A 13437-nucleotide genomic window follows, 5' to 3' on the forward strand; every position below is an offset into this window, starting at 1 on the left:
GCAGCGGAGAGCTCAGCCGTGGAATCTGGGGATGGGGGCCCGTGGCGTGAGCAGAGACGCGTCTGGGTGTGTGTGCGTCGGCCTCACCGCGAGTGCACGTGCAGAGAGAGGGGTCGGTTTCATTGAGTGTAATTCACATCCCACGCACTTGGCCCTTCTGACGTGTACAGTGGGTGGTTTCGATTCACAGGGCGGGGCAACCATCACCGCCCCCGTGAAATCTGAGCACGTTTTCCTGCCCCCGGAAAGGAACCCCAGGCCCTGGGCAGCCCCTCCCCACTCCCTGGACTCCCCCACTCCCCTTTCTGCCTCTGAGGACTGGCCTGTTCCGGACGCTTCTGGGTCGGGTCGCGTGGCATCTGACCGCTTCTGTCATTGGCTGCGGCGTTTCTGGGCGTCGGCTACTCGGTAGCGGTGTGGGGACTCCGTGCCTCGTGGCAGCGAACACTGTCCCGCTGTGCGGATTTCCACTCCTCTGCGTGTGCGTGTGCAAATGTCTGTGCAAGCCCGCGTTCCCGTTTGTCTCGGGCGCGCACCTGGGTGTGGACTGGCTGGGCCACGTGACAACCGTGGGCCTTTCGGAGGACCGTCGGCTGCCGTGGGCAGAGGTGGCACCGCGGCACTTCCACGTCGACACCGGCCTCCCGGAGTCCTCCAGGCCCTCGCCGCGGTCTGTTACCAGCATCTCAGGGCACAGGGAGCGATTCCGACGGGTGTGTCTGGGCAGCCCCGGGGAGACCAGGAGGAGACCGGCTTTCCGGTGCTGGGGGACAGGGAGGCAAGCCCGGGAGGAAGGAAACTTGTGGCTTCTGACGATTTTCCACGGAACCTCCCCTGACGCGTCTTACTCTACGGAAACTGAGTTGGCAGCCCCGGACAAAGGCCCACCCCACGTGTGCAGATGCAGACAAAGGACACCTTGTGTGTCCCCCATGCACCGCAGGGCCAGTGGCCTCGGCTGACGCGCCCATGAGGGGTGGGAGAAGGGCCGTTGCCTGCAGCCCCTCCAGGGTGGTCTCCTGGGGGCCATCGGAGCGGCCCGAGTGAGCCAGGGACCCAGGGAGTGGGTCTGGGGGCACCAGCAAGTGCTTGCTGTCCCCTCCCCTCTCCAGCGGTCCCACAGGCCTGGCACTCTCTCCAGAGGGCAGGGAGTGGCCTCGGAGCACAGGGGCCGCCGCTGTGGCCCCCACGCCTGGGGCGTGGCGGAAGCAGAGCGGCCCACCTGTGCCCCCGCAGGATGGGCGGTTGAGAAGGACCGGAGCCCGTGTCACGGTGGGGAGTTGACACCCATCAAAGATGCCGCCGTCCAGACGGCGCCGGCGAGGGGGGCCGCCTGCGGGCAGGCAGGGGTCACATGGACCAGGCCTTTGGTGTGGACTCGCCCATTGTCACTCTCAGGGGCACTGGGGAGAGGGTCCCACAGACCCCGAAGTGCAGCAGAGGGGCTCCTGGGGCTGCGTGCACCGCTCTCTGTGTGAGCCGGGGTCTGCTGGTGAGCGGGGCCGGGGGCTGGGTCCCCCGGGAGACCGGCGCTGGCAGCCCAGGGGGATGGGCCGGTCCCGCCTCTCTCTGGGGGTCCCGCCTCTGCGGGGTCTGCTTCTCCACATCCACGGCCCACGTGGTGGCTACCTCTCGGCCACGCCCTTCGCTGGGCCCAGGGTCTCCTTTCCTCCCCACCTGTGCGCTCACCTGGCCGTGGCCTCTGGTGTGCAGGCAGTGGTTTGGGCTGACGTGCACCCGTCAGTGCCACCCTTCGGCCTGGCCCGTCGTGAGGGACAGAGGAATAGCCTCGGCACCCGGGGCAGAGCGGGCCGGCCGGGCAGAGCGGGCAGACCGAGAGCGGGGAGGGGGCTCGCCGGCGGGCTGCAGGCCCGGCTCCACGGCGCTCACGCGGGATCTGGGACCACATCTCACACGTGCCTCGTCTGTGCGAAACTGAGGACGTGGCTGAGACCCGAGCTGCGAGGAGACAACCCTTCTGGATGGCCAGACGCACGCGTGGCCTGGGCTTGTTTTCCCCACGTCTCCTTCCGGCATCGACTTAACACCGTGCCCCTCGCCCGCCTGTGCGCCACCCCCCACCCTGTTCAAGTTCAAGTTCACGCGCAGACGCACAGCGAGCGCAGGTCGCTGAGGATGGTGGAAGTGTCGGAGTCCGGGGGCGAGGTGCCCCTGGTGCAGCGCCCCTTCCCCTCCGGGAAAGGCCCAGCTCGGAGCCGCATTCTCCCCAGGTTCTCACGCTTCTCGCTGGCCGGCCCTTCCCAGGCCTGCGCCTCCCGCAAGTCAGGGGCCCAAAGGGGCCCCACCCTCGGGCCTGGCGGGAGCAGGGCTGCCGGCCTCCCCGGCCACACAGGGCCGGCCCTGGCTGCACGCACCCTGGTGCCGGAGCCCACCAGGGCTGCGGGGAGAGGGGCAGCTCGCTGTCACAGTGCAGAGTGACCGAGGCACGGTGACCGCCACACGGCGACACTCCTCTCGGTGAAGAAGGCCGGGACACAGGACGTGAGCTGGAGATTCTCGCGGGAGAGGGAGGCATGCTTGAACGACAGCCACTGCTTCTCCCTGGAGGACCCTGCGGCCCGGCCCGGCCCGGCCCGGCACGGGCGCTGACCGACTCCGGGAGGCCGAGCTCCCTCCACACCCGGGCACGACCACGTGGCCCCCCGTGAGCGTCGTCACCGTGACAACCCCACTGGCAGCTCTTCCCCGGCCACAGGCCTGGGTGGCCTGGAGAGGCTTTGAGCGTTCCACAGGAAGACCTGAAGCTAAAACGCGTTTCACTGCACGAGAATCGCGTCTTGGAAACGGCTTCACAGAGAGAGGAGTCCCACACGGGACGCACAACTCGACCAGTTACAGTGTGCGGTTTGGGCACTGAGGTCGGCACCGCTCGGCTGAGCGCCCTGGTCCCTGCTCGGGGCGCCCTCCACCAGGTGCCCTCTGAGGGTGGGGTCGCCTGCAAAGCCTCCAGGGCTCCAGCATCACCTGTCGGATCCCTGCTCCCCTCGGGTCCTGGGGACCCCGTCTTGGGGTCCTGTGTCGGGCAGCGACCCCCCTCTTGCCCAGCTGACACACTGCCATGCGTGGCCTCAGTAGGGTGACCGACCACCCTGGGTTGCCCAGGCCTGTCCAGTTTCTAACCCGAGAACCCCACGCCCCAGGAAAACCCTCTGTCCCTGCAGCCCAGGACAGCTGGTCACCTAGTGGGTCAGCAGCATCCACAAGTGGCCCTCGTAGGGGCCGTGGGGTCCCTGGTCCCCCCCCTCACCTGCAGGTCTAGCCCCTCCCCAGGGAATGCGTGTTAAGGCAGCTGATTCCCCACCCCCTCCCCCATCCAGCTGGGACTCACCTCGGTGGCACGGGTCATCCGGCCCCCGCCCTTGGGGTGGTGACGGGTGCCCTGGCACCTGGTTTCTCAGAGAGCAGCACCTGGCCCGACCCCGGGTGGGCTGTGCCGTCTCTTCTCGCACCTCTGGCAAGGAAGCGCGCTCGGCCCCCGCCGCCCAGCGAGGGTGGGCCGCAGACCCGGCTCCCCCCGGAGCTGGCCCCTCTGCACGCCCTGCCATGTCTGGGCTGTGGGGCCCTGGCGCCCTCAGACCTCCGTGCCTCAGTTTTCTCCACAGGAAGGGCGGCAATGCACCTCAGTGGCATCCTGCAGTGTCCTCTCAGGGACGACAAGGGGCTGTGGCGGGGTCCCCGGCCCCTGGGCAGGGTGACAATGAGTTTGGTCTGGAAGTGGCCTCCTCACCTGTCCCCAGATCCACACAGGGTTTGGGGGCAAGCCTGGCCCCTGGCCCGAGGTCTCCTGGACCCCAAGCTCACCAGGTGCGTGCACACAGGTGCACCGCGTGGGGCTTCCCTCGGTCACTGGCCACACGGAAGGGGCCACATGTTGTGAAATGCAAGGCCAGGTACAGGCGCGTCCGCAGGCCCGCGGCGGTCTGAGACTTCAGGCAGGTGCCCTGGCCACTGGCTGGGCTCTGCTCCGTCCACTGCCCAGCCCAGGGTGCCGGGACCGGTCACACATGCTGTGCCTCAGCTCCCTCATCTGTGAAATGGGCATCACGTGGGTGTCCCCTCGGTCACAGCCCCAGGGCAGGCACGTTGAGACAGTGACGCACACACAGCCCGCTCAGACGCGGACCCAGAGCCAGGTCCCCCCAGCCCACCACGCACGACGACCCCAGACCCGAGGCACACACGCCCTGGGCTGTGCAAGGTGACGTCGGTCTGCCCGAGCGGTGGCCCCGTCTCCGCCATCACAGCCCCAGAAGCTCCTGAGCGGGGGTGGGGCCCCGGCCAGGCCCGGCCCGGGGGGCAGGGGGGAGGTCAGGCTGTCCGGGCACAGAGCCGCACAGTAGTCGGGCAACTTGGTCCCCATGCCCACGGCCGCCTCTCCACCTCAAGCGCAGCCAGCGAGCCCTCCTCACCCCCAGGTGAGCGGGGGTCATGACCCCCCCTGCGTCTCAGACTCCTGCAGCCTCCTCGCCTCCGCCCCGAGCTCTCCAGGCCTTCCGGCGTTTCGGCGGCTCTTTCTAGAGCCGGAGGTCAGAGGTCTCGGAGGAGGCGTGTCGCCGCACGTGCGCGCACGGGTGTATCCGTGCACACGCGTGCGGGAGTGTGGGCAGGCGGTGTTGTGGGAGGGGGTGCAGGCGGTCCCGGGGAGGATGCCCCCGCAGGCGGGGGGCGGGCGAGGGCAGGGCGGCGGGGAAGGGGTTAACCCGCGGGCCGGGCCGGCCCCGGCCCTCACTTCCGCTAATGCAAACCAGACCCGCCTCCGACAATCGCCGCAGTGTTCGGCCGCGGACGCGGACGGGGGTGCATCCCGGCCGTCGCCCCCGGACAGGCTGGGCACGCCTGCGTCCTCCTCCTCGCCTTCTTCCCCTCTGGAAACAGGCCGGAGCGGCCAAGCCCAAGTCCAGAGAGAGACCCTTTATTTTCCCCCAGACCGTCTGGAAACCTGGCCCTCCGCTGGGGCCACCACACGCCGCGCCGTGCCCGTCGCCCCGAGGCGCAAGCCCGGCTCTGGGCACCTTCCGGGCCGGCGGGCAGGTCTCGGGGAGTCAGAAGAAACAACCCGTAGGGGCCGCTTACAGGCGAGGGGCAGGGTCCAGCGTGGTATGGACTGGTCTCCATATAACCCCTACCCTGGCCTTCTAGATGGTGGTAAACTGAGGCACGGAGAGGCTGTCCCAGTCCCATCCTCTCCCCTCCGGTCTCCCGGAGCCCGCAGGTCTCAGCGTCCCTGCCTGTCCCACGGAACCAGAAGGCGGACACTCTTGCTTCCCCGGCCGCTGGCTGTGGGGCCGCAGAGCCCTGTCCCTGGTGACCCCGAACCCACAGGCTGGCCCCTGGCCAGCACTGGTCAGGCCCAGGACACGGCCTGCAGGCTCACCGCACGGTGCGGTTGTCCCCAGAGCAACGCCCTCGTCTCTGACCTGACTCCTGTCCCCCCTCCTGTGAACCAAGGACAATCGAGCCCCCCTCCCGTTAGTTAGTGGGGAGTGAGACACTGTCTTAGGCGCTCGAGGGGACATTGCGGCCATCTGCGTCTTCACCTTCCTCGGGGCTTCTCTGCCCACCCCGGCACCCACGCCGCGCCGGAGCCCAAGCTCCGGGCCGGGACCCGTAGCGGGAGCGGTTCCGGGGCCCGAGGCCCCGCCGGGGTGGGAGAGGCCGGGGCGTCACGGATTAGACGGCGCGTGTACTGATTAGACGAGGACCCGAGGGCCCCGCAGGCCACGAGCCTGCCGCCCGCCCTGCTCTGCAGCTTGTCCCGGCGCTGGCCGCCACCCTGCCGGCCGTGCCCGGGGAGCGCCGCGTCCCCGGACTGGCTGTGTGTGACACCGGGCTGCCCTGTGGGTGGACGGCTGTGTGACCCGCCTCTGAGCCCGGGGCCAGCACTCGGGGCCGCGGGACGGACGAGCGCGGTGAGGGGCCTTCAGCAACGGACCCTCGGTCCTTCGCGAGGCTCGCCGGCTGCCAGGCCACGCCACCGCGGAGGCTGGAATTTCAAACTTACACAAATATTCCAGCGCTTTCCAGGCATGCTCCAATTAGACATTTATGTTGGCCGAGGCAGTGTTTTCCTTTCATGGCTGTTATGAGAGTCAACGTTTTTCCAGAAATAACTTCTGAAAAGTGCGCCTGGGTCTTGAACACACGTGACCCGGACATACCTGGAGAAAGGCTTGCAAAACCGGCGCGCGCACGCCTGTGCCCACACACGCCTGACACGTGCCTCGGGCGTGCCCCTTAGAACACACTGTCGGAGTCCGTCTGCTGGCGGCTTCCAGGAGGACCTGGGCTCTCGGGTCAAGGGACCGAGTGCGCAGGGGGGGCGGGGCCGTGTGCGGGGGGGCGGGGCCACGCGGGGACCCCTCAGCGAGTCCACACACACGTGACGCAGAGCGCCGCTGCAGGAGTGCCCGTCCCGTGCGTCGGCGATGGAGAGGATGTGGTTTCAGTCGCCTCGCCCGTGGCCTTCTGCCCGCGGGGGTCAGAGAGCGGGGGTCAGAGAGCGGGGGTCAGAGAGCGGGGGTCAGAGAGCAGGGCGAGGGCACTGTCAGTGGGTCAGACACGGCGTCCAGCAGCTCCGCTGCCCCAGCCCCCCTCCCCCCCACCCCCCAGCAGCGTCCAGGTGAGAGAGGGAGCTGGACAGGAAAGTCTCAGCGGGAACGGGGAACGTCTCCCCAAAGTCAGCAGGACCAGCTGCCCCCGGTGCCCTGCCGAGGGTCCCGGAGGCTTTCCCCCCCTCCCCGGGCCGGAGCGGCTTCCCTGGGCTGTCCTCCGCGGACCCCGGGCCCACTGCGCGCCCCGCCCGCCCGGAGCCCGCGATCTGCGAATGTGTGAAGGTATTAGCTGGCACTTGCGGCTGGACGGCCGCCGAGGGGCCGGCCCTGCAGCAGGAAGCCTTGTGGAGCGAGCGGGGCCTGGAGCCGGCCCAGCGCTCCGAAAACAGGAAGAATTACTAGGAGAAAATGTGAGCGCTGTTAGCACTCCCGGCCGCGATTTATTGCCCCCGGCGGGGAGCATCCCGGGTCTGTCGCTCCGTCCACCGGAACTCGGGATGTGGTGCTCCTGAGCGGCCGGGGCGGGACCCCCAGCCCCACCCCCGGAAAGAAGGTGCATGGACAGCCGAGTCAGAGGCGGGGGGCCCTCCCCCCGTGACAGGGGCCTCCCCACAGGGCCTGGGGGTCGTGACAGACCCAGCCGCCCACTGTCGCAAGTGAAGAAAAACGTCCCGGGGCCTGGGTGGCCCCAGAGGCTGCTGGGGCCCTCCGGACGGGGCAGCAAGGATGCCCTGTGTGGCGGGAGAGGAAGGGCGTTTGGGGACAGGGGACAGTGTGTCTCGACTCTGGCTGGCGTGGGCTGGGCCACTCAGCAACACTCTTCCTGGCTCTTGTCAGCTCTGCTGTTCCCAAGACTTTGCCGGTTGGCGGAGAGGGACAGAGACGGAGACGGAGACGGAGGGACGGAGAGACCCCGTCCACAGAGCCGGGGCGCCTGCTCGTGTGGCGGAGGACCGGGGCAGGGCCTGGAGGGCCAGAGAGCGGCAGGACCCGGTCGCAGAGAGGTCTGCATGGCCCCTGCCACCAGGCCGGAGACCCCTCCCAGCGGGGGGCTCATCTGCCAGCGCCCCTCCCCCCAGGACTCCGTCACCGAGTGGCGGTTGGGGTGCGTGTTGTTGTTTTTCCCCTGGCTGCCCCCCACCCCCCCACCCCCGAAGCCAGTTTGTTCTCAGAGAAGCGCCCCCTGCGCCCCCCCCCCAGCTCTTTGATCTTCTCGTTCGGGTTCAGTTGCTCCGTTTTTTGCAATTACCAGCCTGGGGGGGAGGATGCCCCCGACCTGCCCGGCAGTCTGGCAGACAGATGGGGCAGGAAACGGGGAGTTTATTTCAGCCTGCGCCCCGATTCATCTTGGATAGATTACAACAGTAGCAGCTCCAAATGTCTTCATAGCCCATTTATGATAAAGCGATGGTCACATCACACAAGAAGAGAAATGTGCAGATTAGCGGTATCCGGGGGAAGATGGATTGACTGCGTGCACGGGGTTGCTCTGAACACAGACCCGCCCGCCGCCCCCCCCCGCCCCACCCCCCGCTCTGGGAAAGCCCCCTCCGCGGAGGCCAGGGCGCGAGGCGGGAGGTGGGAACCCCGACCAGCCGCAGACAACTTGCTCGCTCGCTCTCTCTCTCCCTCTCTCCCTCTCTCCCTGCTTCTTCCCTCCCCCCTCCCTCCCTCTCCCTGCATTCCTTGCCTTTCCAAGTTTTTGAAAGTCTACAGGGCAGCCCGCAGCAGCCCGAATAAATCAAGCTGCCAGGGTTCCTCTGCAGAAGGCTGGGATTTATATTCGAGTTGCAGGAAGAGGGGCAAATCCATCACCCGGGAATGCTGCATCTATAGATTTTAAAGTTTGCTTGACTTGTTATTGGGGGGGTGGGGGGGGGCTGCGGTGAAGGGGAGTTTGGAGCAAAACCAGGGAGGACGGGAGCTTCTCGCCGAAGGACATGGGCGCGTTTATAAGCCATCAGTGAGAACCATTGAGACCGGCGGCTTTCTCTTTGTTCTTCTGGAGAGGAAACACTTAACAAGTTGTTGTTCTGGGCTGTACTTTCCTTAATGAGCCGAGAGAACGCGGGGCTGTCCCCTCAGCCCGAGGAGGAGGGCTGCGGGCTTTGTCTTTTGCATTTTTCATCTTTTTCCTTTACATGAAGGCTGACAAGGACCCCCCGAACCCCCCATGAAGGAAAGGCGATCTGCCCGGGCTGGTTTCAAAGGGCTCCAATTTAGAGCACCCCCAGCGACTCCTTCTCTAATCATGTTTTTACTTTCCCGGCCTACCAATCGGAGATTCGCCCCCGCCCGCCCCCCGCCAGGTCACTCCGGTTTCTATTGATTAGAGCGGCTCTGAGGTGAGGGCTGGATGAGTGGGGGGGGGGGGGGCGCACGGAGATGCGTCCAGTGGCGGTGGCCCTGCCTAGAGAAGGTATCTGAGGATTTGAATGACATCTCAGGGGACAGTATCAGGCTTCCAAATTCCTTTCATCCATCAGATGAGAAAACAAGCCGTGGCTTTCAGTGGGACGGGGCTAGGGCTCTCTCGGGCACTAAATGGGCTCGGGCCACACAGATAAAGAGCGTCTCCTGTTGCTTTTAAACCTTCTCAGGCAGGAGTCGTCTGTCACCGACGGAGGGCACGTGGGGGCAGGGAGGGACCTTTCAGCTCCGATTAAAGTAGCAAGTTCAGGGCCGCAGTGGAGCTTTGGGAAGTCTGTGCAGCCCTGTCTCTGCTTTCCTGGCGACTCACGCCGCGCTGCGGGGCTTCGGGCAGCTGGCCTCGTGTTCCAGAGCAGCCTCTTCAGAAGGAAGAGCTCCAGGTCCCTCCGGTCCTGATTGCACACATGTTCAGCTTCCAGAGAGAAGTGGGTGCTTATTAAAGGCCAGTAATTACACCAAGTGCTGGGAGAGAAACAGGAAGGTGAGGGACTTGTGGGTTGTTAGTGTGGTAGGAAGCAGGGCTACAGTGTAGTGGGGAACAGGGATACAATGAATCAGGAAGCAGGGATACAATGTAGCAGGAAGCAGGGCTACAATGTAGCAGGAAGCAGGGATACAATGTAACAGGAAGCAGGGATACAAATGTGACAGGAAGCAGGGATATAATGAATCAGGAAGCAGGGATACAATGTAGCAGGAAGCAGGGATACAATGTAGCAGGAAGCAGGGATACAATGTAACAGGAAGCAGGGATACAAATGTGACAGGAAGCAGGGATACAATGAATCAGGAAGCAGGGATACAATGTGACAGGAAGCAGGGATACAATGTAACCAGAAGCAGGACATAGCAGAGCGGGAAGCAGTAACTCTGCCATGACTCAGAAACAGGCACAAGACTGCAGAGTTTGTTCACAGAGAGCAGGGAAAGGCTTGGCCCGTGCTCCCTGTGGTTTGACACTCTGACTAGTAGGAGGGCCATTGGGTACAAGAGATGTTTGTTTTCTTGGCTGCCTGTGATTGTAACATAAGCAGTCCTTCCAGGGGACACTTTAGGCACTTACCTGGGGCGTTACAGGGATGAGATGGAGTGACAGGGAAGCTCCTAGCCAGACCCACACTGACCCTGGGGGGTACTCCAGCTGACAAGGGTGGGCTCCTGGACGCACATTGTCTCTAGATGCCCTGTTTCTCGGTGGCTCCATTACTAAGCAGGGTGTGGACGTGGGCATGCGGGACCCTGGTTTTGAGGTGCAGGGTGTGGGAAGTCTCCAGATCTGGGTGCCACTGGCCCCCCACAGCATCCTGCTGTGCAGATCTGACCGGCCCCTATAGCAAAGCCGCCCTGAGGACGACCCCTTGGGCCTCTCAGCTCTTCACGGGGACCCGTGGCCACCCCGCCCCCAGGCCCCCAGATGCCGCCACTGGGAAGCCCCGTGAGGGCCGCCCACTGGGAGGAGCCTGCCCAGCACGGAGCTTGCCCACGCACCCCAGCCTCTGCCTCTGGACACCACCAGGCCGTCCGGGACACACATTGCTTATAGGATTATTTCCTTTTAATAAAGACCCGAAAAAGTTTCCAATGGCAAAATGACGGGCTGGTTAACTTTACATCCCAACTCCAAAAAAGATACATTTTCCTCTTTGTAATGCGCTAGTTAGTGGTTACTGGCACATCACATTAACTAATTTGAGATCGAATTATCAAATTTGCTCATTGCTGCTAGCGCTAATTTGAACCCTTGCAATGAAGGAGGGTCTGAGGGGCACATGAAAGGCAGCCACCCACGGCGGCTCCGGGGCCCGTCCCGGAGCGCCGCAGAGGCTCGCAAAGGGTTCGGGGTAATTGCGGTCAGGAGCCGGAGCTGATTGAAGAAAATTATACCCCGGTTTTTTACTGCAAGTTTTTTTTCGTGTGGCTTTTCTTAAATTATGCGGTGAAATTCAATTACAAGGGGAGACACGCACAGGACTCTGCGTAGCTGTGCCGGGCGCGTCTTCCGAGCCCCGGTCCGCTCCGTGGTGTCGGGCCATGCGCCGGCCGCCGCCGCCTCCTACTCGGGCCGGGGCCGGGGCCGGGGCCGGTCCCCGGGGCGCACGCGTGTTGCGTGGGTTTGGTTTTCTAGAGAAAACGATCTGGTTCTCATTTACTTTTTCTTCCCATTTCTCTACAGTTTAAACCAGAAAATGTGGGGAAGGAAGCTGTGACACACCATACATATAATATACAGTGTGCATGTGTGTGTGTACGTATCTATGGCATGTGCATCATACATATGACATGCAATGTGTATGTGGACACGTGTGATGTGTGTGTGTATCTCCACACACACATAAAATGTTCTCCCAGTGGAGTTCTTTGCCCCGCCCTCACCAGCCAGACCCTCATGACCTTGACCCTCCCTGTGAGCACGGGGTGTCGGCAACAGCATTTCCAAATTGCAAGTAACGAAAGCAAACCCACAGATTCCGAGCGTCCCCCGGATACTTAAGGCTGTCAGCGGCGGCAGGGGGTGTGCCCCAGCTCTGGGGGCATGGGGCGGGGGCCGGAACCATGAGAAGCGACCGGCGCGCCGAGGGAGAGGAGCGGGCCGCCAGCACCCTCCCCACTCTCCTCAAAAACTCGGCTGCGGGCGCAAAGGAAAGGCCCCTGGGCGCCGTAATTAATTCATTTACATTCTCAATGCCACACACGGCTGCTGACGTGGCGTGACATTTGAAGTGACACCTGGGAACTCCGCCCCGTGGAGTCCCGCTCCGACGGTCTTTGGGGGAAGCGGCAGCGCTCCCGGGCGGCGTTCGGGGCCCGAGGGGACCGGCCCCAAGGCCACCAGCCTGTCCCCGCTGCTGCCCGGCGGCGACGGGGGCCTCGGGGGGGGGGGGCTGCGGCCCGTCACGGGGACAACAGGACCTGCGAGGAGGCTCCAAATGCGTTTGAGGGACGCATCGGCGGTCACCGGTCCCCACTCTCTTCTGACGTGCTCGGCCCCCAATTCCCAAGCGTCCGGCCTTCTCGGGCGTGGGGGCGTGGGCCTGCGAGGCAGGGGGCAGGTGCCACGAGGGGGCGGCCGTGAGCTGCCCTGCGCGTCTCACAGAGCCGTGGAGGACGTCGGGGGCCAGCGAGCCAGGCGGGCAGCGTGCGGGCGGCGCCCCCAACGTGGGGACGCAGGGGTGGTCGACGTCTTGCTGGCCGGCCCCCGGCCCCAGGGATGGACAGGGCAGGGCGGGGAGGACCCCGAGTGCTGGTCAGGTGTCCCGCCTCGGTGGCCCATTGGAGACACTGACGCCCAGGGGCCACACTGCCCCCGCCCCAGAGCCAGGGCAGACCCGAGCCCTGCCGGCCCCGGGCCTGGGCGCTCTCCTTCCTGGCCGCCCCGGCCCACGCACAGGACACCGGCAGCCCTGTCCCTGGTGCGCTCCCAGGGAGCCCAGGCAGGAGCAGCCAGGTGAGACTGGGGAGGCTTCCAGCCCGGGGGGAGTGCCTGCAGGCGGCGGTGGGGGGAGAGGGGCCTGGGGCCGGCTGCCCCGACAGCCCGGCGCACCCTCTGGACAGGCGGCTTGCTTGCGGCCGGAAGCAGAGCTCCGCGAATGTGCACCTGCGCCCTCTACTGTTGGTTATCTCGTACTGCAGCGCCGTGCTCACCTGCACACCCCGGCCAAACAGAAAGAAACGCAAACGGGAAACACGAGAAAATAAAGGCCGTGTGCCCAGAACCAGACCCTCCCGGGCCCTGGGGACCTGAATGCGATGATGCGTCGCCCTTTGCGTGGCCGGACTCCAAGGCAGAGGGGGTGCACCGCACGCGTGTGGGGAGCTATCTGGGTGGGGGGAGAGTCCCGCGGGGCCTGGGCTGGGGCTGCCTCCGGGGCCTTGGAGGCAGCGTGGGCCCGGAGCCTGGGGGCTGGCCACACACCCTGGCTCTCGGAGAGCAGGCTGGTTTCCCGGGCCTGCGTCCCTCTGCCTCGGGCCGGGCCGGGGAGGGGAGCGGGACTCAGCGACGCGGGCCTGCCCTTCTGAAGCCGACCCCGGGGTGGGGGCGCGGGGAGCGGCCGGCTGCCACGCCCGCCGAAGCCATCCTCCCTCCCGCCGGGCAAAGGTCCTCCCGAGGCAAAGATAAGACAGAGTCCTTTGATCCCCCTGGGTCCCTCCAGGGGCTGCGCCCCAACCCAGGTGACTCGGAGCCCCACCTGCCCCCCACCCCACCGTGGCCACCTGTGACAGGGAGCGCTTCCGAGCCACACCTGCGGCCTCAGCGCCGCCGGGCTTCAGAGGGAGCCTGCCTCGCGCCTTCCCGTGTGCACACGCGTGGGCCCCCAGGTGCACCTGGTCGCAGCTCCAAGGGGGACGGGGGCCGGACCCGGGGCTTGGTCCTCGTCACACCGCGGGCGCGGCCCAGACGCAAGTGCCGCCAAGGCTCCCACAGAGGAGGGAAACT

At 65.5% G+C, this 13437-nt stretch overlaps 1 protein-coding gene across 9 annotated transcripts in view; it reads left to right on the forward strand.

Moving 5' to 3' along the window:
• Positions 1-13437, forward strand: part of PRDM16 (PR/SET domain 16) — a 273345-nt gene that overhangs the window by 172130 nt on the left and 87778 nt on the right. The window lies entirely within an intron of this gene.

Source organism: Phyllostomus hastatus, unplaced genomic scaffold, assembly GCF_019186645.2.
Source record: "Phyllostomus hastatus isolate PE091 unplaced genomic scaffold, TTU_PhHast_1.1 phas_scaffold_182, whole genome shotgun sequence".
In the NCBI taxonomy this organism is placed as follows: Eukaryota; Metazoa; Chordata; class Mammalia; order Chiroptera; family Phyllostomidae; genus Phyllostomus; species Phyllostomus hastatus.